Source organism: Capricornis sumatraensis, chromosome 1 (genome assembly GCF_032405125.1).
Source record: "Capricornis sumatraensis isolate serow.1 chromosome 1, serow.2, whole genome shotgun sequence".
NCBI lineage: Eukaryota > Metazoa > Chordata > Mammalia > Artiodactyla > Bovidae > Capricornis > Capricornis sumatraensis.
In genome coordinates, this window is record NC_091069.1 from 207,270,191 (window position 1) to 207,297,674 (window position 27,484).

Below are 27,484 nucleotides of genomic sequence, written 5' to 3' on the forward strand. Positions count from 1 at the left end.
CATCCAGGCTGAAATGACAGTTAGAATCACTGGTATTAAAAAGTATTTGGATATTTCTGATCCTGAGATTCTTAACTTATCCTTGCTGGTTTTCTTATCCTTTTTTAAAAAATGTTTTTATCTTATATTGGAGTACAATGTTATATTAGTTTCAAGTGTATGGCAAAGTGATTCTATTATACATATGTGTGTATCTATTCTATTTCAAGTTCTTTTCCCATTTAGGTTATCTCTGACTAAAAAGATAAGCTTTGACTGCCAGATCCCTGATTGATACATTATTTGGATGAAAAGAAAACAGTATTTCATTTAGAAGATGCACATTACAATATTTAAGAAATCTTTGAGAAGTGTCAGATAAGCTAGTATATAAAACACAGTATAGAGATGGTATTTTTGGAGAGATGCTGAAAAACATGTGAAATAGCTGTCATTCCTAAAATGTAAAATAATGTGAGGAAAGTGAAAGTGTTAGTCTTTCAGCTACTGTTCTCTTAGTCTCCACAATTTACTACAAGTTAAGCAAGATTATTATATTTAGAAAATTTTAGTGTTAAAATATCCACCCTTAATCTACCCATTCAAATATTTATTTTGTTTTTATGTAGATACCTGTCAACTTTTTAATGAACATTTTAACTAAAGAAGTCATGTTAAAAAGTAACTACAATAAAAGCAATAACACTATCATTACATCATTACAATATGATCCCTTCTGTTTAGATTCACATTCATATATACTGTCCCATCAACATTAATTTGTATTTGGCTTGTTAATCACCTATCTAAACGTAATAAAAGTGGCTATTATGTATAAGTATTATTGCTGTTCCAGCAACTAAGCATTAATAGAAAATAAGACAAAAAATTCTAGAGGAGACAGCAACAGATCAATATTTAGTCATTCACATTTCTTTTTAATTTTGTGAAGAGGATATATACTATATATATATATGTACACTTTAATCCATGTAAATTTAATTTTTATTAAATTAAAATTTTAAAAATTAAATTTTAATAAATTAATTTAATTTTAATAAATTAAAATTTTGGTATTTTTGCCTTTAATGACTATGAGATTTAAAAGAAGAAGGCTTCTACCTGCAGGTAGCAAAATGATAAGTGAAATTATTTGAAAAAATGCTATCTACTTATGCAAGAGTTGTTTATCCTTTCAATGTTAGCAGAGAACATACAGTTTGTAGATTGCTTTTGTACACTTTGTGTACATGTGGGTTATCAAGAAAGGAAAGAAATAAATTTCTTCAAAAATTTTTATCAAATAGTCCCCTGATTCTTGATATAGAGAAAACAAGGACTAACTGCTTAGCTTTGGCAACAGCTGGCAGAGTTATAAAGCAAATCACAAAAATAAGATAACTTCTATTTCTGAACATAGAGAGAGTAGAGAGGAGGAAATGATTCAGTGGGATGAATTAAGGAAATAATTATTGAGGAGTATACTACATTTATTTAGAAGTGGAAGTGGAAGTTAAAGAAGAGCAGCTAGGGTGTAATCCTTCAAGGGAAGTAAACTGTATGACTAACATAAACCTAGGTAGAAAATAAAAGAGAAGATGAAATACTTTTAAAGAATGACAATATTGTGAAAAATTATCAGGAAATAATATACATTAGATTACTTATAATTTTTTCTAAATATATACACTAGTTTATGAATTGCAGAAACAGCATAGCCTTATTTAAAGTGAATGCTTATAATGCATGTATCAAATTATGACAAATTTCCTAGAAATTTAGGATCTTCAAACCATTAAATGTTATTTTTTATGATCCTGGAGGTCAAGATTCCTGCAGAGTTCTATTGCACATGATTTATTTGGATTATGCATGAGGCTGCAATCAGCTTGTAACTTGACTGGAGCTGGATGACTGCTTAGTTCCATTCATATGCCTGGCAGCTGATGCTGGGTGTGAGCCTTGATTTCCTTTCATGATTCCTCTTCCTCTAGAAGCATAGATGGTCATCCCTCAGAAGCTACCAGACATCTTATGAGCTATACAAGGAATAGGAGCATGTCACTTCTGCCCATTTTAATGGTCAAAGCAAGTTCAATGTAGATACAATAAAATAGGAAACTGACTCCACACGGAGCAGTAAGTACAGGGAAGAGAGGAATATTGAGCAACTAACTTTAGAGAACAAATTGTAGCACATTAGAAATATTGTATTATAGATCTGTCATATCTCTGTTTCTCACAAAGTTTGAATAAATGCAAATCCAAATTTTGTTTGAAAATTTATCTATAATTGTACAAGCTAATGATTGTCAGACCAAATCACTAGAAGCTACATATAACACTGTTCAACTTCAGCTGTCAAACAAAAATAGCAACCAAACTATGAAAACTTAGTTTGAAACAAGTGCTGTTTATATGAATCAGGGTTTTTGCCATGAATTTAGCAAAAGTTTTATTATAGTGTTATTTATTATAATTTAAAATCTTTTTTCCAAATTTTAAACATTCTATTTCTATAATAATCTTCCAGTCATAGTGCTGAAAAAGGAATTCTGAAAATAATTTAAAAACTTGGGAATGGAAGTTAGATGATATCATATGCTATGAATAAAGTTAAACAATCACCATTAGATGAGAGATTTGTTTCTATAGTTCTTGCTCAGTCACTAAGTCATGTCCCACTTTTTGTGATCCCCATGAACAGCAGCAAGCCAGCCTCCCCTATCTTTCACTATCTCCTGGAGTTTGCTCAGATTCATGTCCATTGTAAGTGATGCTATCTATTTCATCCTCTGACACCTCCTTTATCTTTTGCCTTCAATTTTCCCAGCATCAGAGTCTTTTCCAGGGAGTCAGCTCTTTGCATCAGGTGATCAAAGTCCAGGATCAGTTCTTCCAGTGAATATTCAGGGTTGATTTCCTTTAGAATTGACTGATTTGATATCCTTGCTGTCCAAGGGACTCGTGAGAGTGTGTTCCAGAATCACAATTCAAAAGCATCAATTCTGTGCTCAGCCTTCTTTATAGTCCAGGTCTCACATCTGTACATGACTACTGTTTTGACTATATAGACCTTTCTCAGCAATGTGATGGCTCTACTTTTTAATACACTGTCTAAATTTGTCATAGCTTTCCTTACAAGGAGCAAGCATCTTTAATTTCATGGCTGCGATCACCATCTGCAGTGATTTTGGAGCACAAGAAAATAAAATCTGTCGCTGCTTCCACTTTTTCTCCATCTACTTACCATGACGTGATGGGACTGGATGCCATGATCTCAGTTTTCTGAATGTTGAGTTTAAATCTGGCTTTTTCACTCTCAGTCAAGGCGTGATCTAACAGAATTCCCTACATTATATCTATTACTATGTCTACCCTGATGCAGAATGGATATCTATCCTAAACTAGGATACGAAATCACCTGACTTTGGAAATAAATGTAAGAGATACATGAAGGACTAAAAGAAGGAAGCAACATGCTTTTCTTCTTGTACATTATACCCAAATAAATCTTTCTGCTTTCTTTATGTAAAGCTTCTTTTAGAATGAACAACTTGATCAGTATACTCGAATACAGTAGGCTAACAAAGACTATCATCTCAGGATTTGCTAAGGAAATTAGACTTTGCCTTGCTTTAGAATTTTTCACCTACCCTATGGTGGTAGGGAGTCACTGAAAGTTTTAAAAGGGAAAGTGACAAGATTTGGAGAGCATCTCTAAGAGCAGTGTAAAAAAACAATAACAACAAAGAACTCTGGATAAAAATCCATTACAGAAGTTAAGGATAAATAAAAAGAGTTAGATGAAAGTGCTAGTAAAGGAGATGTATGATTAACAAGGTTCATATTATAGGAGGGAAATATGTTTGGATGAAATGAGAATATGGAAAGGAAAATGGCATATCTTGTTCATATTGTTAGCAATAACAAAAAAATAATATTTTATTCTAAATAAAATAACAAGATTATGATCATTGCATGGCTTCTCTAATGTTTGTTGTGGGGAAAGGAATTGATTCACTAAACACCTATCAAATAAAAACTGTGTTATCATTGATTTACATCTCCACCATTATATGGTTGGCATGAGTTTACCTGATTATAATAAATTATCGAGTTCCTTTGTCTTATTTCTTTCTAAAAACTGAAAAACATAAATTGATATTCCTGAGAGATTTATTTCTGATAACAATATTCATCCTGTTTCTTCTGCAAAGTAATAATGTCACTGAAAAATTAAATTTACTCACAAATTTTGTCCTGTAAGTACTCCAATAAATATGGCCTTAAATCTTGTTAAATAACCTTACCAGTATATAAAATGTATATATTCATGTCAATGTATGGCAAAACCAATACAGTATTGTAAAGTAAAATAAAGTAAAAATTTAAAAAAAAGGTATAATTATTCTAAGTATTCAAGAAAAACTTCACAGTCTACCATAGGAAAAAAAAAAAAAGTGAAGAAAATAAGGAAATCGATAAAATTACCCGAAATGTAAATGAAACATAAGAGACTTCTGATAAATAACTAAAATCAGTCTTATTTATTTTGAAAATTATATTAGCAACTCATCAATCAAAGGCATGTAAGATATTACTTTATTTCCTCAAAAATTTTTCTATTGTAGTAATGTTCTGGTCAGAAGGAGAATGCAAATGTACTATATGCTTTCTACATGAGAATGTAACTTAGTTGAAATTTGCTCTTTAGGTTTTATGATAACATAACAATTCATTGGGGTTTTGATCACATATTGGCAACTTCTACTAAAATTAAGTGTATGTGAATGATTCAATAGATTATTTGCAGCAAGCATCAAATCATCAGATTACACCTTTAGATCTTCAAAACATCTATTCTCAAGTATGCAGTATTTTCAAATTTTTTGAGGTACTATTATTTTTTAAAAGATTGTGTTGTTTAGTTGCTAAGTTGTGCCCAACTCTTTTGTGACCTTGTGGACTGTAGTTCACCAGGCTCCTCTGACCATGAGATTTCCCAGACAAGAGTACTAGAGAGTGGGTTGCCATTTCCTTCTCCAAGGGATCTTTGGTACCCAGGGATAGAATCCATGTCTCTTACATTGCAGGTGGATTTTTTTAAAGCTGAGCCACCAGGGAAGCCATATAGAGGTATAAATGCCACATAACAAGGATATATAAGGATTAGATTATATCACTATTCTTACATATTTACTTTTTAAAGTTTATAAACATTATACTATGAAGAAAAATTAGTTACAAAGTTTAAAGATGGAACAAATATATTAGCTATTGCATGACAAAAAGTATGATAATAATAATAATATTACTGTCCATTCTGAAGGAGATCAGTCCTGGGTGTTCTTTGGAAGGAATGATGCTAAAGCTGAAACTCCAGTACTTTGGCCACCTCATGCAAAGAGTTGACTCATTGGAAAAGACTCTGATGCTGGAAGAGATTGGGGGCAGGAGGAGAAGGGGACGACAGAGGATGAGATGGCTGGATGGCATTATGGACTTGATGGACGTGAGTTTGAGTGACCTTCTGGAGTTGGTGATGGACAGGGAGGCCTGGTGTGCTGCAATTCATAGGGTCGCAGAGTCGGACACGACTGAGCGACTGAACTGAACTGAAGTTAGGTATATTTAACCAAACATTATGCCTTAGTAAATAGCAAACTTAGTCACTTGAAGTGTTATTTTAAATGTTACAAATTGCCATCTTTTAATATTATAAAGAGAAAACCTCTCCTTTTTCTTTTTTTTTTTTTTTTTTTGCCATATCATCCTTTATGTACAAAATTGAAGAGGCTACTAGAAAGTGAATAATACTCTTAAAAAGCCTTCTAATGTACTCTTCCACACTTGTATTATTAGAGAGATCAAAAGGAATACTCTTGCATGAAAGACATTTAGCATTAAGGCATTAAGGAAAGAGATATAATTTACATAAATCTATAGGGCACAGAGAACAATAGATTTCTCTGTACTAGACACAGTGTTTTTAACTTCATTAAGGTCATTCAAACAAATTCCATATCTATAGATTCTGAATAAGGTAAAAAATACTGCTCTCAGTAGCAATTAGCCATTTATAGTGTCTTCAAAACAGAGTTCCATGACAGGTGGAAAATTACCAATGAACTTTCAGCAGATCATGAACATCTGTTGAATGCTAAAGGTCTAAAAATTAAAGAATTTTAAAAAATATTTAAAAATTATCTAAAGAGAACTTTGAAGTGAAGTGAAGTCACTCAGTCGTGTCCAACTCTTGACTACCCCATGGACTGTTGCTTATCAGGCTCCTCCGTCCATGGGATTTTCCAGGCAAGAGTGCTGGAATGGATTGCCATTTCCTTCTCGAGGGGATCTTCCTGACCCAGGAATCGAACCTGGGTCTCCTGCATTGCAGGCAGATGCTTTACCATCTGAGCCCAAAGACTCTTATATTTCCTTCACAAAGTGTCAGTTCAGTTCAGTCGCTCAGTTGTGTCTGACTCTTGGTGGACTTTTTCCACAAGGTTTAAAAAAAAAAAAATCAATATTCAGTTTTAAGAGTTATCAGGACAATAGTATCAGGTATCAGGGCAACTTATCTACATAAGATACCAAATCATGATTAATCATAAATTTGCCAGAGTTATCTTTCCTTTAAAGGAGGGAAAAACTGATTGCAGAAATCACTTTAGTAGTTTGAGAGAGACAAGTTGAGGAATCAAAACACTAATCCCCATGAATTATCAATGTTTCTTCAATTGACACCTCAGATCTAATTTAGTATCTACTTGCCTTCTGTTGCTGAATGATTTGTGCTGTGCATGTCAGTCTTTTTAAGAGGGCTGTTGGATGGTCTACAGGAGACTAATCTCTTCAAATAATCTTTTGCAGGTAACAGCTGTTCTGGCAATTCAAACAGCTGTGAAAAGCAGGAACAATTGTCATCAAGCTAGGGTAATGAGAGTTTATAGCAATGTTCCAGAGAGTTACCAGCTGCATCTTGGGTGTCACAAGCTTCTCAGGTTTTCTGATATCTCTTCATCACCATCCATTTTTTTATCATTTGATCTCATTTATAAGATGTTCTTTACTTTGAATTCCTCTGAATCATGAGGGTTTTAGAAGACTGTCTCAGAATTGCAAAGAGGCAGAACATTCCATATTTTTCTAGTATTCCTCCCTTTTAAATGATAAGATTTCTAAATATGATAATCAACAAGATATTTTCAAATGCAAAATGCTGAATAGGAGTTTTTTATGACACTCACACACATGCATACAACAACAATTTTTTTTGTTACACATTTCTCATAATTCATATTCAGGACAATATTAGACAGTGATAGCTTCTTATATGTGTTTCCAGGTCACATTTACCTTGCCCACAATTTAGGTGTTAGGAACTTTATCATCCCTTGTGCACAAATTTCTGTGTCTACTGTACCTATTTATGTTGCACTTGCAATCATTTAAACTAAATTTTATCTAAGTTCTTTTAATGTTCCTACTGCATGATTGCTATTCAAAGCCGTGTTGGAGGAGGTCCAGTTGATCCACAAGCTAAACCCAGGCAACAGGAGGATCCCACTGACCCCCAACCCCCATCCTTGGAGTGTGAGTTCTGCTTGCTTCCCCCACTCCCAGAAGCTACTCCCATATACAGCCTTTAAATTGGAATGTGATGTTGAAGCTGTCTGAACTGGACATCTGACTGAATCCAGTTAAGACCTCTTTAGAAACTTTTAAGATTCTGGCAGATAGGTGAAGAAATCTAATAACCTTCCAACTACCCAAAACAAGCATCATAAGTTCCCTTGCTTGTTAAAACTGTCACCTACCAATTTGACATGGTTTGCCTTTTCTTTAGTCTGTCTCTATCTTTCACATACAAGGATGGTTCCAGATTATACTTGGGGCAACTCCCAAGGAGGTTGCAAGTCAATAAGCCAATTAGAAATGTAGTAATGTTACTGTCATCATCTTGCATTCATTTTGTGTTGACTAAGTCACAAAACTAGGTCTTATATTAAGCATCTAGATTGTATGTGTTGTATTCCATTAGTAACCAACATAAATATCACATAGCATGACTCCCTAAGGTTAGAAGAGTAAGTAGAGAGTCACTTGTGGTTCAATAACAGTATCTTTCAGGTTCTTTGCCGTTGTCACAGGTAAAGTACATTACAGTAATGAAACATAATGAGGTAAAATAAAGATGATTTTTCAACTGGAAAGGGCACTCTGTTCACTGCAGCATAAGATATAAAGCAGCATTTTGGGTACCCCAAAATATATGGGAATCCAGTAGACACTGGAGTAGCTCATTTTGATATTCCAGGAAATCTCTCCTTCAGTTCCTGATATTGAACAACATATTTAGTCAAATTCTGGCATATCAGTCCAGGATGAAGGATTGAAAATCTGTAACCTGTGAAATGAGGGAGGATGAGAGAGGAATTGATAAGCAGTGCAGCAAAACTACAATAAAATTTCTTGTGGGAGTGTAGTAGGGGTAGGGAAGATAATGAATGAGTTTGTAAAGATAAAAGGGAGAAAGGAAAGCTGCTTTTTCACATATGAACCTCACCTTCAAAATTTTATCCCATTGGCCTACAAAAGGATTTATTTTGTGTTTTTTTGTGAAGGATAAATCCACATTAATTGAAGATCTCTTTTGTAATAAGAAGATATTCAGTCTTAATGATTTTGAAGTTCATCACTCAGTAACTTTCCATGTATAACAGAAAGCACATATATTGGTTAAGAAATATAAAGAAGTACAGTATTTGATATCATAGGAGAAACTTATTGAACAGATAGCTAAGCTCAATTAAAAAATATCAAATGTTAGTGTTTGCATATAATCAAAATCTTCTGTTTAGGAAAAAAAAAATATATATATATATATAGTTTTCAGGTTTAAATGAATTTAGGGTATGTCCTAACAGTGATTTCCTTTACTGCTATTGTTGAGGCTTATTTTTTAAATTCATTAATGGAACTGCAATATCAGTATAGCTTCAGTACAAAAACTGTAAAACTAAAGATTTATTCATATTATTAAACATCTATCATAGATGGTGTCTTTAACTTTTTATGAGAAGTATCATCATGCCCAGGTAGCAGATGAGGCTATACCTGTATCAGCTAGTTATCACAGAACAATACTGGAAGCCTATACATAAGATCCTTTCATCTTAAAAAGAAAAAAAAAAATTCAAACTAGGATAGCTTCTATCCACAGACACTTGTCATTACATCTTTCTAGTTATTATATCATTATTCTGCATCACTCACCAGAGAACATTATTCTACGTGTTAAATTGAGTGATGCACTGGAATGACAAAGTTTTAATCTTCACTAAAATTTTAAAAGACATACAGCTATATTTGGCTGAGGAAGCTGCCACTGATTCATTTATAGATTTTTTTTTTCCCCAACTGCAATAAAGTTGCAGTCATTTTTTTCAAAGCCTATCATACATTATAAAAGAACAATACTTCAATTAATTCAATTTCCAGGACAAGGAACTGGAAATACAATTACTTGAACAGGATGTGGTTTAGTTAGTTAAAGGGAAAATGACCTTTTAAAATACAAAATCCATTTTAAAATTCAAAAATCTGTTTAAGATAAAAGTAATCTAATGAGGACATGTATAGTGATGTTATATCAATTTAGAAGCCAACATATTAAATGTCATAAGCACAGGAATTGGAATACACTAGTTCTTGTGGCAATGGTGCATTTAGAAGTAGACAAAACCTAAGCATTTGCTATATTCATAATGGACAAAAAAAAAAAAGAATACATTTCTCTATTCCTCTATAATTTCAAAGTCATGTACATTCATTCCACAGGTATTTATCAAGCCCATTCATGTGTATAGCCTATCTGTTCTAAGCACTTAAAAATTTTCATTTTCTAAATTAGATTCAGGGCTTGCTTTCTATATATTTAAAATCAATTCAGAGAGACAAGTTTCTATGTAGGTATGTCAAAACACAGAGATCTATCACAGAGCTCAGGGAATGAGACACTAATGTCAGCCTGAAGAGGTTGGGAAAGTAAATCAATGGACAGAAACCTTTTATTTGCAGCTATGGCTAAGTATTAACAGTAATATAAAGAGTAAAAGGACAGAAACATTTCAGGATAGGTAATAATAGAAATAATTATTTTTAATTGTGAAAGAACATGAGATATTAAAGGTAAATGAAGACTTGTATTTCTGAAGTGAAAAATATGTGGTACAGAATAGTGGGAAATGATTTGAGAATCATACTTTGAACATGCCTTAGATAGATAAATCCATTATTTCCTATATGGTAATTTAATACACTATAAGAAGGCATATATTGGCTTGGACAAAAAGTCCCTTTGATTTTTAAGTAAAAATGAAAGATACATTTTTCATTTTTATGAACAACTTTATGGAACAACATAGTCACAGTTTTGTACCACTACTTTCTGCCATTTTTCAGGCAAATTCATAATTCCATCTTCCCAAAACTTTTTTATCTTTTTTAACAAAGCACCATTTCAGGTGCCTTTTACAGTCTTCCAGGAAATTGAGTATTTTTCCATTAAGATAATTTTGTGAAAACCAAACTAAGTGGAAATTCAAATATGTAATGTCTGGTGAATATGGTGGTTACATGAGAACTTCCCAGCTAAACTGTAACAGTTTTTGCCTGGTGTTTGATTAAACATGTGGCCTTGCATTATCCTGATGGAAAATTGTGTGATTTTTGTTTAACAATTCTTGACTTTTTTTTTTTTATCAATTTCTGCTTTCAGTTGGTCTAAATGGGAGCTATACTTGTTGGAAGTAATCATTCGGTTTTCTAGGAGTTTATAATGGAGGACTCTCCTCTAATCCCACCATACAAACAAGATCACCTTTTTGGGATGAAAACCGATTATTGGTGAAGTTGGTAGTGATTTATTTCAATTGCCCCACAATTTCTTCCACCCTACATTATTGTGCAGTGTCCACTTTTCATCACCTGTCAAAATTTGTTGTAAAAATGGAACATTTTTGTTACATTTTAGAGAAATGCATGTGGAAATATGGTCAAGAAGGTTTTATTTTCACTTAATTTATGGGTGCTCCAAACATCAAAGGAATTTCCACAAAGATGATGCAAAAAATTTTCCAATGCTTGATTGGGATATTTTGAGTATGTCAGCTATCTCTCATGTGGTATAATGTTTATTGTTCTTATTTAATGTGTTGATTTGATTGCTATCAACTTCAACTGGTCTACCTGACTGTGGCACATCATCCAGTGAGAAATCTTCAGTATGAAACTTCACAAACCAATTTTGACAGATTCAGTCAGTCACAGCACCTTTTCCATACACTGCACAAATCTTTTTTTGTGTTCCAGGTGCACAATGTAATAGTATCCTTTGAAGACACAGATGGACCTAGAGACTGTCATACAGTAGAGGAAGTCAAAAAGAAAAAAAAAAAAACAAATATTGTATAATGTGGTGTATATATGGAATTTAGAAAAATAGTAGAGATGAACTTATTTGCAAAGCAGAAACAGAAACATAAAAACCATACAGACACCAAAGTGGAAAAGGAGGGGTGGAATGAATTGGGAAACTGAGACTGGCTTATATACTTTACTATCTTCACAACTAAGATAATCACGATGGTGTGATCACTCACCTAAAACCAGACATCCTGCAATGTGAAGTCAAGTGGGCCTTAGGAAGCATCACTACGAACAAAGCTAGTGGAGGAGATGGAATTCCAGTAGAGCTACTTCAAATCCTGAAAGATGGTGCCGTGAAAGTGCTACACACAATGTGACAGCAAATTTGGAAAACTCAGCAGTGGCCAAAGAACCAGAAAAGGTCAGTTTTCATTCAAATCCCAAAGAAAGCCAACGCCAAAGAATTCTCAAACTACCGAACAATTGCACACATCTCTCACTCTAGTAAAGTAATGCTCAAAATTCTCCAAGCCAGGCTTCAGCAATACATGAATTGTGAACTTCCAGATGTTCAAACTGGTTTTAGAAAAGGCAGAGGAACCAGAGATCAAATTGCCAACATCCGCTGGATCATGGAAAAAGCAAGAGAATTCCAGAAAAACATCTATTTCTGCTTTATTGACTGTGGCAAAGCCTTTGACTATGTGGATCACAATCAACTGTGGAAAATTCTGAAAGAGATGGGAATACCAGACCACCTGACCTGCCTCTTGAGAAATTTGTATGCAGGTCAGGAAGCAACAGTTAGAACTGGACATGGAACAACAGACTGGTTCCAAACAGGAAAAGGAGTGTGTCAAGGCTCTATATTGTCACCCTGCTTATTTAACTTCTATGCAGAGTACATCATGAGAAACACTGGGCTGGAAGAAGAACAAATTGGAATCAAGATTGCCGGGAGAAATATCAATAACCTCAGATATGCAGATGACACCACTCTCATGGCAGAAAGTGAAGAGGAACTAAAAAGCCTCTTGATGAAAGTGAAAGCGGAGAGTGAAAAAGTTGACCTAAAGCTCAACATTCAGAAAATGAAGATCGTGACATCTGGTCCCATCACTTCATGGGAAATAGATGGGGAAACAGTGGAAACAGTGTCAGACTTTTTTTTTTTTTTTGGGCTCCAAAATCACTGCAGATGGTGATTGCAGCCATGAAATTAAAAGATGCTTACTCCTTGGAAGAAAAGTTATGACCAACCTAGATAGCATATTCAAAAGCAGAGACATTACTTTGCCAACAAAGGTGCATCTAGTCAAGGCTATGGGTTTTCCAGTAGTCATGTATGAATGTGAGAGATGCACTGTGCAGAAAGCTGAGTGCCAAAGAATTGATGCTTTTGAACTGTGGTGTTGGAGAAGACTTTTGAGAGTTCCTTGGACTGCAAGGAGATCCAGCCAGCCCATTCTGAAGGAGATCAGGCCTGGGATTTCTTTGGAGGGAATGATGCTGAAGCTGAAACTCCAGTACTTTGGCCACTTCATGCGAAGATTTGAATCATCAGAAAAGACTCTGATGCTGGGAGGGATTGGGGGCAGGAAGAGAAGGGGACGACAGAGGATGAGATGGCTGGATAGCATCACTGACTCGATGGATGTGAGTCTGAGTGAACCCCGGGTGTTGGTGATGGACAGGGAGGCCTGGCGTGCTGCGATTCATGGGGTTGCAAAGAGTCAGACACGACTGAGTGACTGAACTGAACTGAACTGTTGTGTAACATAGATAATTGATAAGAATCTACTCTGTAGCACAAGGAACTCTACTGAATACTCTGTGGTGAATAGAGTCATAAGTATACATATATCCACAGGTAGAATATTGAAAAAGAAGTGGATATATTCACTCTCATTCACTTTTCTGTATAGCAAAATGCTAATACAACATTGTAAAGTGTCTATACCCCAATAAAATTAATTAAAAAGATAGAAATATATTTATAGAAAAGTAGATTTTTAATATAAGCAGAAGGAAAAAAAAAATCATGGGGAAAAGCTTTCACTATTTTTTTCCCTTATGGTACATTCTAAATACTTCTATGTAGTATCATTTCTTTATCAATCCTTACTACATAAAATTTTTGAAAACAATAAATATGGATGATATATATTTAATTAATAAATGAAAATTATGATGAGAAGAGTTTTAGCCAAATTTGAAAAGTAGAAAGGTTGAACCCTCCACTTTATATAAGAAACTAAGGTCAACTATAAAATCATATAACATACATAAATATATAATCGAACACTTATTTTATGTTATACATGAAATTTGGGCTTCATAGGTAGCCCCAGTGGTAAAGAATCTGCGTACTAAAGCAGGAGATGCAAAAGAAGTGGGTTCTATCCTTGGATTGAGAAGATCCCCCTGCAGTATAAAATGTCAACCCACTCCACTGTTCTTTCCTGAAAAATTCTATGTACAGAGGAGTCTAGTGGGCTATAGTGCATAGAGTTGCAAAGAGTCAGACATGACTGAGCACACACATAGTACAGTACATATACATAAAATTTACTATATAATCATTAATATATTTTAAATTAAAAGTAAAACTATTTTCCAATAATTATCATAATTAAATATGAAGGAACTCATTTTTAGTTTAATAAATTAACAATTTTCTCTTCAAAAATAACAGATCATAGGGTCATATAAACTGATACTTTAAGCCATGCTCCCCGTTATAAGAGCTGAAAACCTGAAAAATGTTTATTTCATGTGAAATATGTTTTAGTGTATTAATTGTTGCTCAAAAATAATGATCATCAAGCATTATTTTAAATTATAGTGTTATCTGAATTCTGAAAGTAAAGTATATATGAATGATTTCTCAAATATGTTGTCAAATATATTCTGTAATAAAATATGCTTATTGACATTTGTATACATTTTCTCTTTATAATCATGCTAATAAAAATATTGAGAGAGTTATGTTCAATCTTATTTGAAGTTATTTACTGCATACCATTTCTCAGGGTCCCTTGAGCAATGCTAATGTGAAACTTTCTCTCGGAGTAAAAGTATCCAAAGTAATTTTAGTTTTGTTTGGGTGTTGGAATCTTTTACGTTCTGAAAGGAAAAACTTCTGTTATAAATTTGAGGCCTCAATTGTAGCATGTTTACTCTACAATCAACCATTAACCATTTTGAAGATAAGGCATGGCCCTGGAGACAAACAGATGTAGGTTCAAGGTTGGGCATTAGCTACTTATATGCTGACAGGCAGCGGTGGCAGCCGGGCGCACTAAGCGCAGGTGGTGGCAGCGGGCCGGCACACTAAGCCTGGCCGAGAGCAACCCTGCGTCCGAGGCAGGGGCAATGGCTGAGAGGAGCTACCCCGCGTCCAAGTCCAGGGACAGCAGCCGGGAGGAGAAACCCCACGCCCAAGGAGTGTTGGCTGTGCAGACACAGGAGGGCTTAGAGGAGCCACTCCACGTTGAAGGTCAGGAAGGGCGGTGGGAGGAGATACCCCTCATTCAAGGTAAGGAGCAGTGGCTGTGCTTTGCTGGAGCAGCCAGCAAAGAGATACCCCACGCCCAAGGTAAGAGAAACCCAAGTAAAATGGTAGGTGTTGCAAGAGGGCATCAGAGGGCAGACACACTGAAACCATACTCACAGAAAACTAGTCATTCTAATCACACTAGGACCACAGCCTTGTCTATCTCAATGAAACTAAGCCATACCCGCGGGGCAACCCAAGACGGGCGGGTCATGGTGGAGAGGTCTGACAAAACGTGGTCCACTGTAGAAGGGAATGGCAAACCACTTCAGTATTCTTGCCTTGAGAAACCCACGAACACTATGAAAAGGAAAAATGGTAGGATACTGAAAGAGGAACTCCCCAGGTCAGTAGGTGCCCAATATGCTACTGGAGATCAGTGGAGAAATAACTCCAGGAAGAATGAAGGGATGGAGTCAAGACAAAAACAATACCCAGCTGTGGATGTGACTGGTGATAGAAGCAAGGTCCGATTCTGTAAAGAGCAATATTGCATAGGAACCTGGAATGTCAGGTCCATGAATCAAGGCAAATTAGAAGTGGTCAAACAAGAGATGGCAAGAGTGAACATCGACATTCTAGGAGTCAGCAAACCAAAATGGACTGGAATGGGTGAATTTAACTCAGATGACCATTATATCTACTACTGTGGGCAGGAATCCCTCAGAAGAAATGGAGTAGCCATCATGGTCAACAAAAGAGTCCAAAATGCAGTACTTGGATGCAATCTCAAAAACAACAGAATGATCTCTGTTTGTCTCCAAGGCAAACCATTCAATATCACAGTAATCCAAGTCTATGCCCCAACCAGTAATGCTGAAGAAGCTGAAGTTGAACGGTTCTATGAAGACCTACAAGACCTTTTAGAACTAACACCCAAAAAAGATGTCCTTTTCATTATACCAGACTGGAATACAAAAGTAGGAAGTCAAGAAACACCTAGGGTAACAGGAAAATTTGGCCTTGGAATGCAGAATGAAGCAGGGCAAAGACTATAATAGAGTTTTGCCAAGAAAATGCACTGGTCATAGCAAACACCCTCTTCCAACAACACAAGAGAAGACTCTACACATGGACATCACCAGATGGTCAACACCGAAATCAGATTGATTATATTCTCTGCAGCAAAAGATGGAGAAGCTCTATACAGTCAACAAAAACAAGACCAGGAGCTGACTGTGGCTCAGATCATGAACTCCTTATTACCAAATTCAGACTCAAATTGAAGAAAGCAGGGAAAACCGCAAAACCATTCAGGTATGACCTAAATCAAATCCCTTATGATTATACAGTGGAAGTGAGAAATAGATTTAAGGGCCTAGATCTGATAGACAGAGTGCCTGATGAACTATGGAATGAGGTTCGTGACATTGTACAGGAGACAGAGATCAAGACCATCCCCACGGAAAAGAAATGTAAAAAAGCAAAATGGCTGTCTGGGGAAGCCTTACAAATAGATGTGAAAATAAGAGAAGTGAAAAGCAAAGGAGAAAAGGAAAGACATAAGCATCTGAATGCAGAGTTCCAAAGAATAGCAAGAAGAGATAAGAAAGCCTTTCTCAGTAATCAATGCAAAGAAATAGAGGAAAAGAACAGAATGGGAGAGACTAGAGATCTCTTCAAGAAAATTAGAGATACCAAGGGAACATTTCATGCAAAGATGGTCTCAATAAAGGACAGAAATGGTATGGACCTAACAGAAGCAGAAGATATTAAGAAGAGGTGGCAAGAAGACACAGAAGAACTGTACAAAAAAGATCTTCATGACCCGGATAATCACTATGGTGTGATCACTCATCTAGAGCCAGATATCCTGGAATGTGAAGTCAAGTGGGCCTTAGAAAGCATCACTATGAACAAAGCTAGTGGAGGTAATGGAATTCCAGTAGAGCTTTTCAAATCTGGAAAAATGATGGTGTGAAAGTGCAGCACTCAATAAGCCAGAAAATTTGGAAAACTCAGCAGTGGCCAAAGAACCAGAAAATGTCCATTTTCATTCCAATCCCAAAGAAAAGCAATGCCAAAGAATGCTCAAACTACCGAACAATTGCACACATCTCTCACTCTAGTAAAGTAATGCTCAAAATTCTCCAAGCCAGACTTCAGCAAAACGTGAACTATGAACTCCCTGATGTTCAAGCTGGTTTTAGAAAAGGCAGAGGAACCAGAGATCAAATTGCCAACATCTGCTGGATCATGGAAAAAGCAAGAGTTCCAGAAAAAACATCTTTTTCTGCTTTATTGACTATGCCAAAGCCTTTTACTGTGTCGGTCACAATAAACTATGGAAAATTCTGAAAGAGATGGGAATACCAGACCACCTGACCTGCCTCTTGAGAAATTTGTATGCAGGTCAGGAAGCAACAGTTAGAACTGGACATGGAACAACAGACTGGTTCCAAACAGGAAAAGGAGTACATCAAGGCTGTATATTGTCACCCTGCTCATTTAACTTTTATGCAGAGTACATCATGAGAAACGCTGGACTGGAAGAAACACAAGCTGGAATCAAGATTGCTGGGAGAAATATCAATAACCTCAGATATGCAGATGACAACACTAAAATGGCAGAAAGTGAAGAGGAACTAAAAAGCCTCTTGATGAAAGTGAAAGAGGAGAGTGAAAAAGTTGGCTTAAAGCTCAACATCCAGAAAATGAAGATCATGTTTTCTGGTCCCATCACTTCATGGGAAATAGATGGGTAAACAGTGGAAACAGTGTCAGACTTTATTTTTCTGGGCCCCAAAATCACTGTAGATGGTGATTGCAGCCATGAAATTAAAAGATGCTTACTCCTTGGAAGAAAAGTTTTGACCAACCTAGATAGTATATTCAAAAACAGAGACATTACTTTGCCGTTAAGGTCCGTCTAGTCAAGCCTATAGTTTTTTCAGTAGTCATGTATGGATGTGAGAGTTGGACTGTGAAGAAGGCTGAGCACCAAAGAATTGGTGCTTTAGAACCGTGGTGTTGGAGAAGACTCTTGAGAGTCCCTTGGACTGCAAGGAGATCCAACCAGTCTATTTTGAAGATCAACCCTGGGATTTCTTTGGAAGGAATGATGTTAAAGCTGAAACTCCAGTACTTTGGCCACCTCATGCGAAGAGCTGACTCATTGGAAAAGACACTGATGCTGGGAGGGATTGGGGGCAGGAGAAGAAGGGGACGACAGAGAATGAGATTGCTGGATAGCGTCACTGTCTCTATGGACGCGAGTCTGAGTGAACTCCGGGAGTTGGTGATGGACAGGGAGGCCTGGCGTGCTGTGGTTCATGGGGTCACAAAGAGTCAGACACGACTGAGCGACTGAACTGAACTGATGCTTGGTGATATTGGTAAAATAATGTATCTCTATTTGCCTCATCTATGAAATTAGGACAATGGTGCTTAATTTAGATAACATTTATATGGTTTAAGTCAGTCATTCAAATAGTACTGAACCTCTGCTTCTAGACAGCAACCTTCACAAGAGTGCCTCAGTTTTGTTTTTTGTTTTTTTTTTCCCTTCTTTCTCTCTTAGGTAGGACAGGATGGGTAAGAGCGCTTGTGCGCTCTCTCTCTCTCTCTCTCTCTCTCTCTTTAGTTACCAGGTCGTGTCCAACTCTTGCAACCCTATGGACTGTAGCCTGTCAGGCAACTCTGTCCATGGGATTCTTCAGGCAAGAATACTGGAGTGGGTTGCGATTTCCTTCTCCAGGAGATCTTCTCAATCCAGGTATCGAACCCAGGTCTCCTGGATTGAAGGCAGATTCTTTACGAGTCATGTCCAACTCTGTGTGACCCCATAGATGGCAGCCCATCAGGCTTCCCTGTCCCTGGGATTCTCCAGGCAAGAACACTGGAGTGGGTTGCCATTTCCTTCTCCAATGCATGAAAGGGAAAAGTGAAAGTGAAGTCACTCAGTCGTATTCAACTCTTCACGACCCCATGGACTGCAGCCTACCAGGTTTCGCCATCCTTGGGATAGAGGTGGGTATTTATCTTCTCCTACCTGGAAGGCTACAACCTACTGGAGTTGGGTATTTCTATTCCCCTAGTTTAACTTGGTCCTGATTTTAGGCTCTGGTTGAATAATTTCTCCTGAGGGCAGGTCTTGTTAAAAATAGTGTGCAAGTGAAAAAGTATCAGTCTTTCAGTCATGTACAACTCTTTGCAGTGCTATGGACTGCAGCCCACCAGTCACCTCTGTCCATGGAATTCTCCAAGCAAGAATACTGGAGTGGGTGAGTAGCCATTTGCTTCTCCAGGTGATCTTCCTGCCCCACACATTGAATCTGCATCTGCTGCACTGCAGGCAGATTCTTTACCATCTGAACCATCAAGGAAGCACTAAGAACAGTGTGCTCTAACATATTTCAACATGGTTCCTTTTTCACTGCCTTCAGGAAATCATGAAGGAATTTTTCTTTGATATTTTTCTGTCGGAAGCTGGTCAAACTCTTGGAGGTAAATCTCACAGTATTTCCCCACCAAGATTGAATTTCTGTGGAGTTTTTAAAGCCCCCAGACATTTTTCAGCTATAGTTGATATTTTCCTACCAGAGAACTCTGGTGGATTCAGCTTGTGAGACTCTGTTCCTAGATGTAGCCGAATATTCACTGGTCTGCATCTCTGGTTATGATAGCACTGGTTTGCCCTGTGCCCTCCAGTCTCTTAGCCATCTGAGAAGAGCTAAGACTGATTTTTTCAGTCTGTTTGCTCTTTACTTGTTGTTAGGATGGAGTAGCAACTTCCAAACCCCTTACATGAAAAACTAGAAACTGGAAGAATATGGATATATAGTTTAAGATTTATCCTGTATCTGGTCATCTTTCAGAACTCTATTCCTCTAATTCTGACATAGATTCTCCAGGAAATTTAAAGCAGTTCATGCACTCATCCACCAGTGAAAAGTTTTTTCCATCTTAATTCTTCTCATATGTCTTATTAACTTGGTTAGAAATTTCAGTGTAATGTTGAATATAAGTAAGGATAGCTGGAATCCTTATTTCTGATTTTAACAGGAAAAGTTATAAATTGATTATTAATATTAGCACATATCAGATAATATTTAATTTCCATGATTAACTTATTTTTTTCTTAGATGATTCTTTAAGTCAGAATAAAGCAAGTTCCATATAATGAGTTTGGTGAAACCTTAAATCTCTACTTCCTCTCATCATCTTTCCGTTTGCATTTGTCAGTAGAATATTCTGCATTCTGGAGATGGTAAAGAATACACCTGTGTTACAGGAGACCAGGGTTTGACCCCTGGGTCAGGAAGATCCCCTGGAGAAGGGAATGGAAATTCACTCCAGTATTCTTGCTTGGAGAATTTCATGGACAAGGGAGCCTTGGAGTCACAAAGAGTTGGACATGACTGGGCAACTAACACTTTCACTTTCAGTGTCATGGCATTGGTTCATATGCATCTATCTTCTATAATGCTGGTAAATTGATATTTATAGCTAGCAGTTCTATCAGATTCAAATTCAGCGTTTTGGCAAGAATAATTTATAAGCATCTGGTGTATTATCACAGGCTTTCCTGGTGGTTCAGACAGTAAAGAATCTGCCTGAAGTGCAGGAGACCAGGGTTCAATCCCTTCATTCGGAAGATCCCCTGGAGGAAGCCATGGCAGCAACCTCCAGTATTCTTGTTTGGAGAATCCCATGGACAGAGGAGCCTGGCAGACTACAGTCCATGGGTGGCAAGGAAGGAGTTGGACACTACTGAAGAACTAACAGTTACACTTCATACAGTGTATTATCTATTGCAGTATACAAGAAAATACTTATGCTATCCAGTCACTAAAAAAATCACATATTTTAGTGATATTGAGATCATTTAGTGAGTTCATACATTGTTTGTTTGATCCTCCATTCTAAAGTTTTCCATTAACTTTTATTTAATGTTTTTTGCAACCAGTGATAATTGCTGTCTAAATCATTCCCTGCTCCTGCTGCTGCTGCTGCTAAGTCGTTTCAGTCTTGTCCGACTCTGTGTGACCCCATAAACAGCAGCCCACCAGGCTCCCCCATCCCTGGGATTCTCCAAGGAAGAGTACTGGAATGGGTTGCCAATGCCTTCTCTGAAATCATTCCCTAAAGGCTGCAAAATAATGATTCTATGGATTTATTATGTATTTAGTATTTATTAACTGCATTTTTTTATATATAGAAGATCTCCTCACTTCAGTTATGTAGTTGTTAAATACAGTTCATATAATAAAGAAAGAAACATTTTGTTTTATCCCTTGTTTCTTCTCAGTGTGTAGAAAGAATGGATGTTGCCTATTGAGCACTATGGATTTATCAATAATTTTCAGTGGGATTATTTTGCTAATATTGTTATGAACACATGAAATTTTACATAGTATTTCTATCAATTGCAATAATTTTAAGCCTTGAAAACACATGTACAGTCTATTAGAATTTTTACATGTCTGTTGAAATTGAATGATCATTTATTAGAATACTGTTAAAGTTTTTCTACAAAATTTTTAAATGCTTTATAGTCTAGTGATACTAAACTGCTATATTGAAATAATAATTTTCTCCATTTTGGTATTCATTTATTTCTCTACTTATAATCTGTTTGTTTTGATGTTTGATTTCTTTCATATGTGACATTTAAATTTCACTTAAACAGCATTTTTTCTTCCCTAAACTATGCTTTGTTGTTGCCCTAACATTTTTGCTTTATTCTTAGAGATGTGGAATTTTGCATCACAGAATTTAAAATTTTTGATTAATTGGCATCATGTAAACTTTCATATGAGTTTTAAAATGTGTTTTTATAATTGTTATAACAATTAAGCATATAGTTGTTTCATAAGCCTAAATGATTTTATATCATTTATAATGATTTTGCTGTTGTTCAGCTGTTTTGTTGAATGTTGCCATATCTCCTTTTGTTTCTGGTTAATATTTTTATCCATCCATTCATTTTCCATCTTCCTTCATGAGTTTTATTTAGATATAAGCCTTAAAATTATCATTTAGCTACAATTTGTTTTCTTATCTAATCCTAGTGTATCTGTGTGTTAATAATATATTTAAACTAATTTTAACTGACTGTGATTACAGCCATGATTAGAATTATTCTTACTTTCTTATTTTTGTATTTACATGATAATTTCCAGTCATACATACATACAGATACACATATATACATTTCCATAGTTTTGAGATTTATTGCATTGGTCAACTTTTTACATAGCTTTCCTTAATATTTTTAAAGCAGTGTGTTCCAGATATCTTCTTGAATTCTTCAACCTGTACATGTTTATCACACCTATAAATACACTTTAAATGAAAAGGGTGAAGTTAATCACTATCTCTGTTCCCTCATTCAAAAATGAAGACCTGTGGTATGCTTTAATTTTTCCATTTTTTAAGATAACCTGATTATTAGGTAACATATATATTTTTTTAAGTAACATGTTCCATCCATGTTATTTTTTTCATGGTTACTATTTTGTTAAACTCCAAACATTGCTTTTGTATTCATTATCTTAATTTGGCTTGAAAATGTCATCTATGACATCATTTGGAAGAGTATCTATAGATTGCCTACACGGAATCCTCATATTAGCATTCATTTTTTATTTTATCCGTTGAATTAAATCTTACACTGGGTAGGAAGAGATTCATTAACATCACATTTAAATCTGAGAAATCTGATAACACTTGTTTTCTGGGTAATATTTTCCTCTTTGCAAGATTTTTAAATTTTCATTTTTTCTCACTTTTCTGAAATTTCATCTGCAGTGCAGTTTCTATTTTGCTACTCATAATCAGAACCTGCAAGTTGAGAACCAATTAGAAGATTCTTTTAAGCCATCTTTTCTTTAGTAAAAATCTCATCTTCTATATGCCCTAATCTTCAGGAAGTACCAAAAGATCATTGTTCTGTTGGTGCTACACCTCTTACTTTCCTTTGACAGCATGACATATGTAAAAGTAAGAGATATATGTATATCCTACAAGAGAGAGCCCATTTCATAACAATTTCCATTTAATTAAAGATAATAAAAATGGCTGTCTGGGGAGGCCTTACAAATAGCAGTGAAAAGAAGAGAAGCAAAAAGCAAAAGAGGAAAGGAAAGATATAAGCATCTGAATGCAGAGTTCCAAAGAATGGCAAGGAGAGATAAGAAAGCCTTCCTCAGTGATCAATGCAAAGAAATAGAGGAAAACAAAAGAAAGACTAGAGATCTCTTCAAGAAAATTAGAGATACCAAGGGAACATTTCATGCAAAGATGGGCTCGATAAAGGACAGAAATGGTCTGGACCTAACAGAAGCAGAAGATATTAAGAAGAGGTGGCAAGAATACACAGAACTGTACAAAAAAGATCTTAACAACCAAGATAATCACAATGGTGTGATCACTCATTTAGAGCCAGACATCCTGGAATGTGAAGAAAAGTGGGCCTTAGAAAGCATCACTATGAACAAAGCTAGTGGAGGTGATGGAATTCCAGTTGAGCTATTTTAAATCCTGAAAGATGATGCTGTGAAAGTGCTACACTCAATATGCCAGCAAATTTGGAAAACTCAACAGTGGCCACAGGACTGGAAAAGGTCAGTTTTCATTCCAATCCCAAAGAAAGACAATGCAAAAGAATGCTCAAACTACCACACAATTGCACTCATCTCACACATACTAAAGTAATGCTCAAAATTCTCCAAGCCAGGCTTCAGCAATACATGAACCATAAACTTCCAGATGTTCAAGCTGGTTTTAGAAAAGGCAGAAGAACCAGACATCAAATTGCCAACATCTGCTGGATCATGGAAAAAGCAAGAGAGTTCCAGAAAAACATCTATTTCTGCTTTATTGACTGTGCCAAAGCCTTTGACTGTGTGGATCACAATAAACTGTGGAAAATTCTGTAAGAGATGGGAATACCAGACCACCTGACCTGCCTCTTGAGAAATCTATATGCAGGTCAGGAAGCAACAGTTAGAACTAGACATGGAACAACAGACTGGCTCCAAATAGGAAAAGGCTATGGCAAGGCTGTATATTGTCACTCTGCTTATTATTAACTTATATGCACAGTACATCATGAGAAATGCTGGGCTGGCAGAAGCACAAACTGGAATCAAGATTGCCGGGAGAAATATTAATAACCTCAGATATGCAGATGACACCACACTTGTGGCAGAAAAAGAATAGGAAATAAAAAGCCTCTTGATGAAAGTGAAAGAGGAGAGTGAAAAAGTTGGCTTAAAGCTCAACATTCAGAAAACGAAGATCATGGCATCTGGTCCCATCACTTCATGGGAAATAAATGGGGAAACAGTGGAAACTGTGTCAGACTTTATATTTTTGGGCTCCAAAATCACTGCAGATGGTGATTGTCCTTAGAAGGAAAGTTATGACCAACCTAGATAACATATTGAAAAGCAGAGACATTGCTTTGCCAATGGAGGTCTATCTAGTCAAGGCTATGGTTTTTCCAGTAGTCATGTATGGATGTGAGTTGGACTGTGAAGAAGGCTGAGCGCCAAAGAATTGATGCTTTTGAACTGTGGTGTTGTAGAAGACTTTTGAGAGTCCCTTGAACTGCAAGGAGATACAACCAATTCATTCTAAAGGATATCAGTCCTGGGTGTTCTTTGGAAGGAATGATGCTAAAACTGAAACTCCAGTACTTTGGCCACCTCATGAGAAGAGTTGACTCACTGGAAAAGACTGATGCTGGGAGGGACTGGGGGCAGGAGGAGAAGGGGACGACAGAGGATGAGATGGCTGGATGGCATCACTGACTCGATGGACGTAAGTTTCAGTGAACTCTGGGAGTTGGTGATGGACAGGGAGGCCTGGCCTGTTGCAATTCATGGAGTCACTAAGAGTCAGACGTGACTGAGCAACTGAACTGAACTGAACTGAATCTAATAGAGGCATCGTTAATAGTTTGAAACAGGACAACTTATTATAGTAATTCATGAACTAAAAATTTTTGATACACATGTTTGAACAAGATTACAACCAATGTATTGTACTTTCCTACGATAGCTATATAGGGAAAAACGCTACCTTGTCTCATCATTTATTTAAGTAATTGCTGCTGCTGCTAAGTCACTTCAGTCGTGTCCGACTCTGTGCGACTCCATAGATGGCAGCCCAAAAGGCTTCCTCATCCCTGCGATCCTCCAGGCAAGAACACTGGAGTGGGTTGCCATTTCCTTCTCCAATGGATGAAAGTGAAAAGTGAAAGTGAAGTTGCTCAGTTGTGTCCGAATCTTTGTGACCCCATGGACTGCAGCCTACTAGGCTCCTCTGTCCATGGGATTTTCCAGGCAAGAGTACTGGAGTGGGGTAAATACATATGAAGCATCTATCACAGTGGCTGAGACATGATACCTCAGTAAATGGAAATCTCATTTACTTTTTCTTTGTTTTTGAACTAAATTACAGCTGCTCAATTACATGCAAATTCACCTCATGTGCAAAAACACACATACACTCACAGATCTAAAATGAGTTCTGGGTAGAGTAAGAATCAGTTTTGCTTAATTTTATCCAACATAATCTGGCTTCTGAGGTAAGATGCCCTGTGGACCGCAGTTATTTTATTGTAATTGTATTTGTATTATCTTTTTAAAGATGAGTTTCTAAAGGGAAGAGACAGTGCTATTTTAGGGGAAATTTGTATAGATCATGTTTTTATGTTAACACCAACCTAAAAGACATGTAAAACAGTTTCATGTCTTGTAAATAGCCTAAAGAAAGAAAGAAGTTCATAACAGACCCTGATTATATACATGGAAAGGACAGCATTTCTTGCTAATTGCCTTATAAAGTGGATTTTCCTTAAACATTGCTACAGTCTTTCCAAAAATAGTCTAATATCTTCCTACAGAAGTTTTTGATTGGGTAATTTGATTAGTACATTGGTTAGAAATAAAAATCCTATTATATATTTATGGCATAATGATTGACTAATTTTCTTCAATAACTATTGTTTGTTTCTTGCCTCATTGCACATCAATGATTTTTTTTTTTTTTAGAGGACTTACGTGGAATTTCTAATTCTTTTTTCCACAAACACAGTCTAGAAAAAATTAATTTCATGGATTTGATTCAAGAAGGAGGCACTCTGTGTATACAAATTGTGAAACTGGTAAAGCACTGTATTTTAAGACACCAGCAAAACAGTAAGATTGATATAGGGCACTTAGAATTACTATAGTTGATGTTTGTGACCTATCTAAATCTTGGAAACCCATTCATTGTGATTTCTTCTGCAAATGAAGAAAAACAATGTAACAGTAATGTTAATGTCTGTGGTATATTAATACCTCAATCCTATCCAATACTAAATGTCTTACAAGTGATTTTGAGTTATTTGATTCTATCTTCCATTTTATTCCATCTTCTGTCTTTTGAGTTATTTTATTATTGTTTTATTCCATCTTCCATTTTGTTTTCCTCAGTAAGAAGTTCTTAACTGCTTATAAAGTCAGTATCAGTGTCCTGTGTGAAAACACCAAGACCTAAGGGAAAGCCACAACCCTGAGGTCAAAGTGCCACAATTATTCCCTGTTTTACTGAAAGTGGCTTAATAATCCGTCCTCGATTCTGCCATGGCATTTGTCACCTAGACTCTAAAGAAACACACTAAATCTCTCATAAATCCAGGTTCCCTCCACTACTGGGTTTATTTATCCTCCATATGAAAAAGTAAAATAAATAATTATTATTTTGGCCAGGTGGGAGAGATGTAAAATTCTCTCCAATGCCTTTGGTCCTTCTACTCTCCAATAGCAATCATATTAACACTTTCTTCTTCATTCTTCACAGCACATATTGCTCACAATCTGGTTATTATAATATTTTCACATAGAAACTAGAGTAAGCTACTTCTGCAAACAACTAAACTCAGGTTTCCACTTTGGGCTTTTATAGAACATTAAGCTATGTAAATATGTTAGAGATTCAAACTTTAGTCTAAACTAGGGATTCAGTCATGAATGAAGATGCCCAGAATCCTCACATTTCCTCTCATGAACTCTTAACTTATATTCTAGAAAGATAAGGTGTAAAAAAAAAAAGTAATCTTTTTGTAATAGTTCTACTGTGTATTAATAATAAATAATCAACATTGACAGTTGTAGCACCATGGAGCTGAACAAGTTACCAAGGTAAGAAGTCACTTGACAAATATTTATTTCAGCATAAAAGTGATATCGCTATCTTTCGTGCAGATAACAGCAAAGCAGGAACCAGAAAAGGAACACATTGTAGCCTGAAGAAGTTTTAGAGTCAATATGAGCTATCTCTTCACATTTTCTTAGCAGGAAATCAGTCAAATATCAATAAAGTGGAAGACAAGTACATTGAAGTCTTGCTAACATCTACAGAAACAGAATTAAAATGATTCAATTGGTTTTGCTGTATATACAATCTTGCCCCTAAGGTAAAAAAGCAAAGTTAGAATAAAATACCAAGAGAACTACAAAAAAAAATTCATAATGTGAATATTTTCTAATTTATTTTCAAATTCTTTTAGGAATGGCA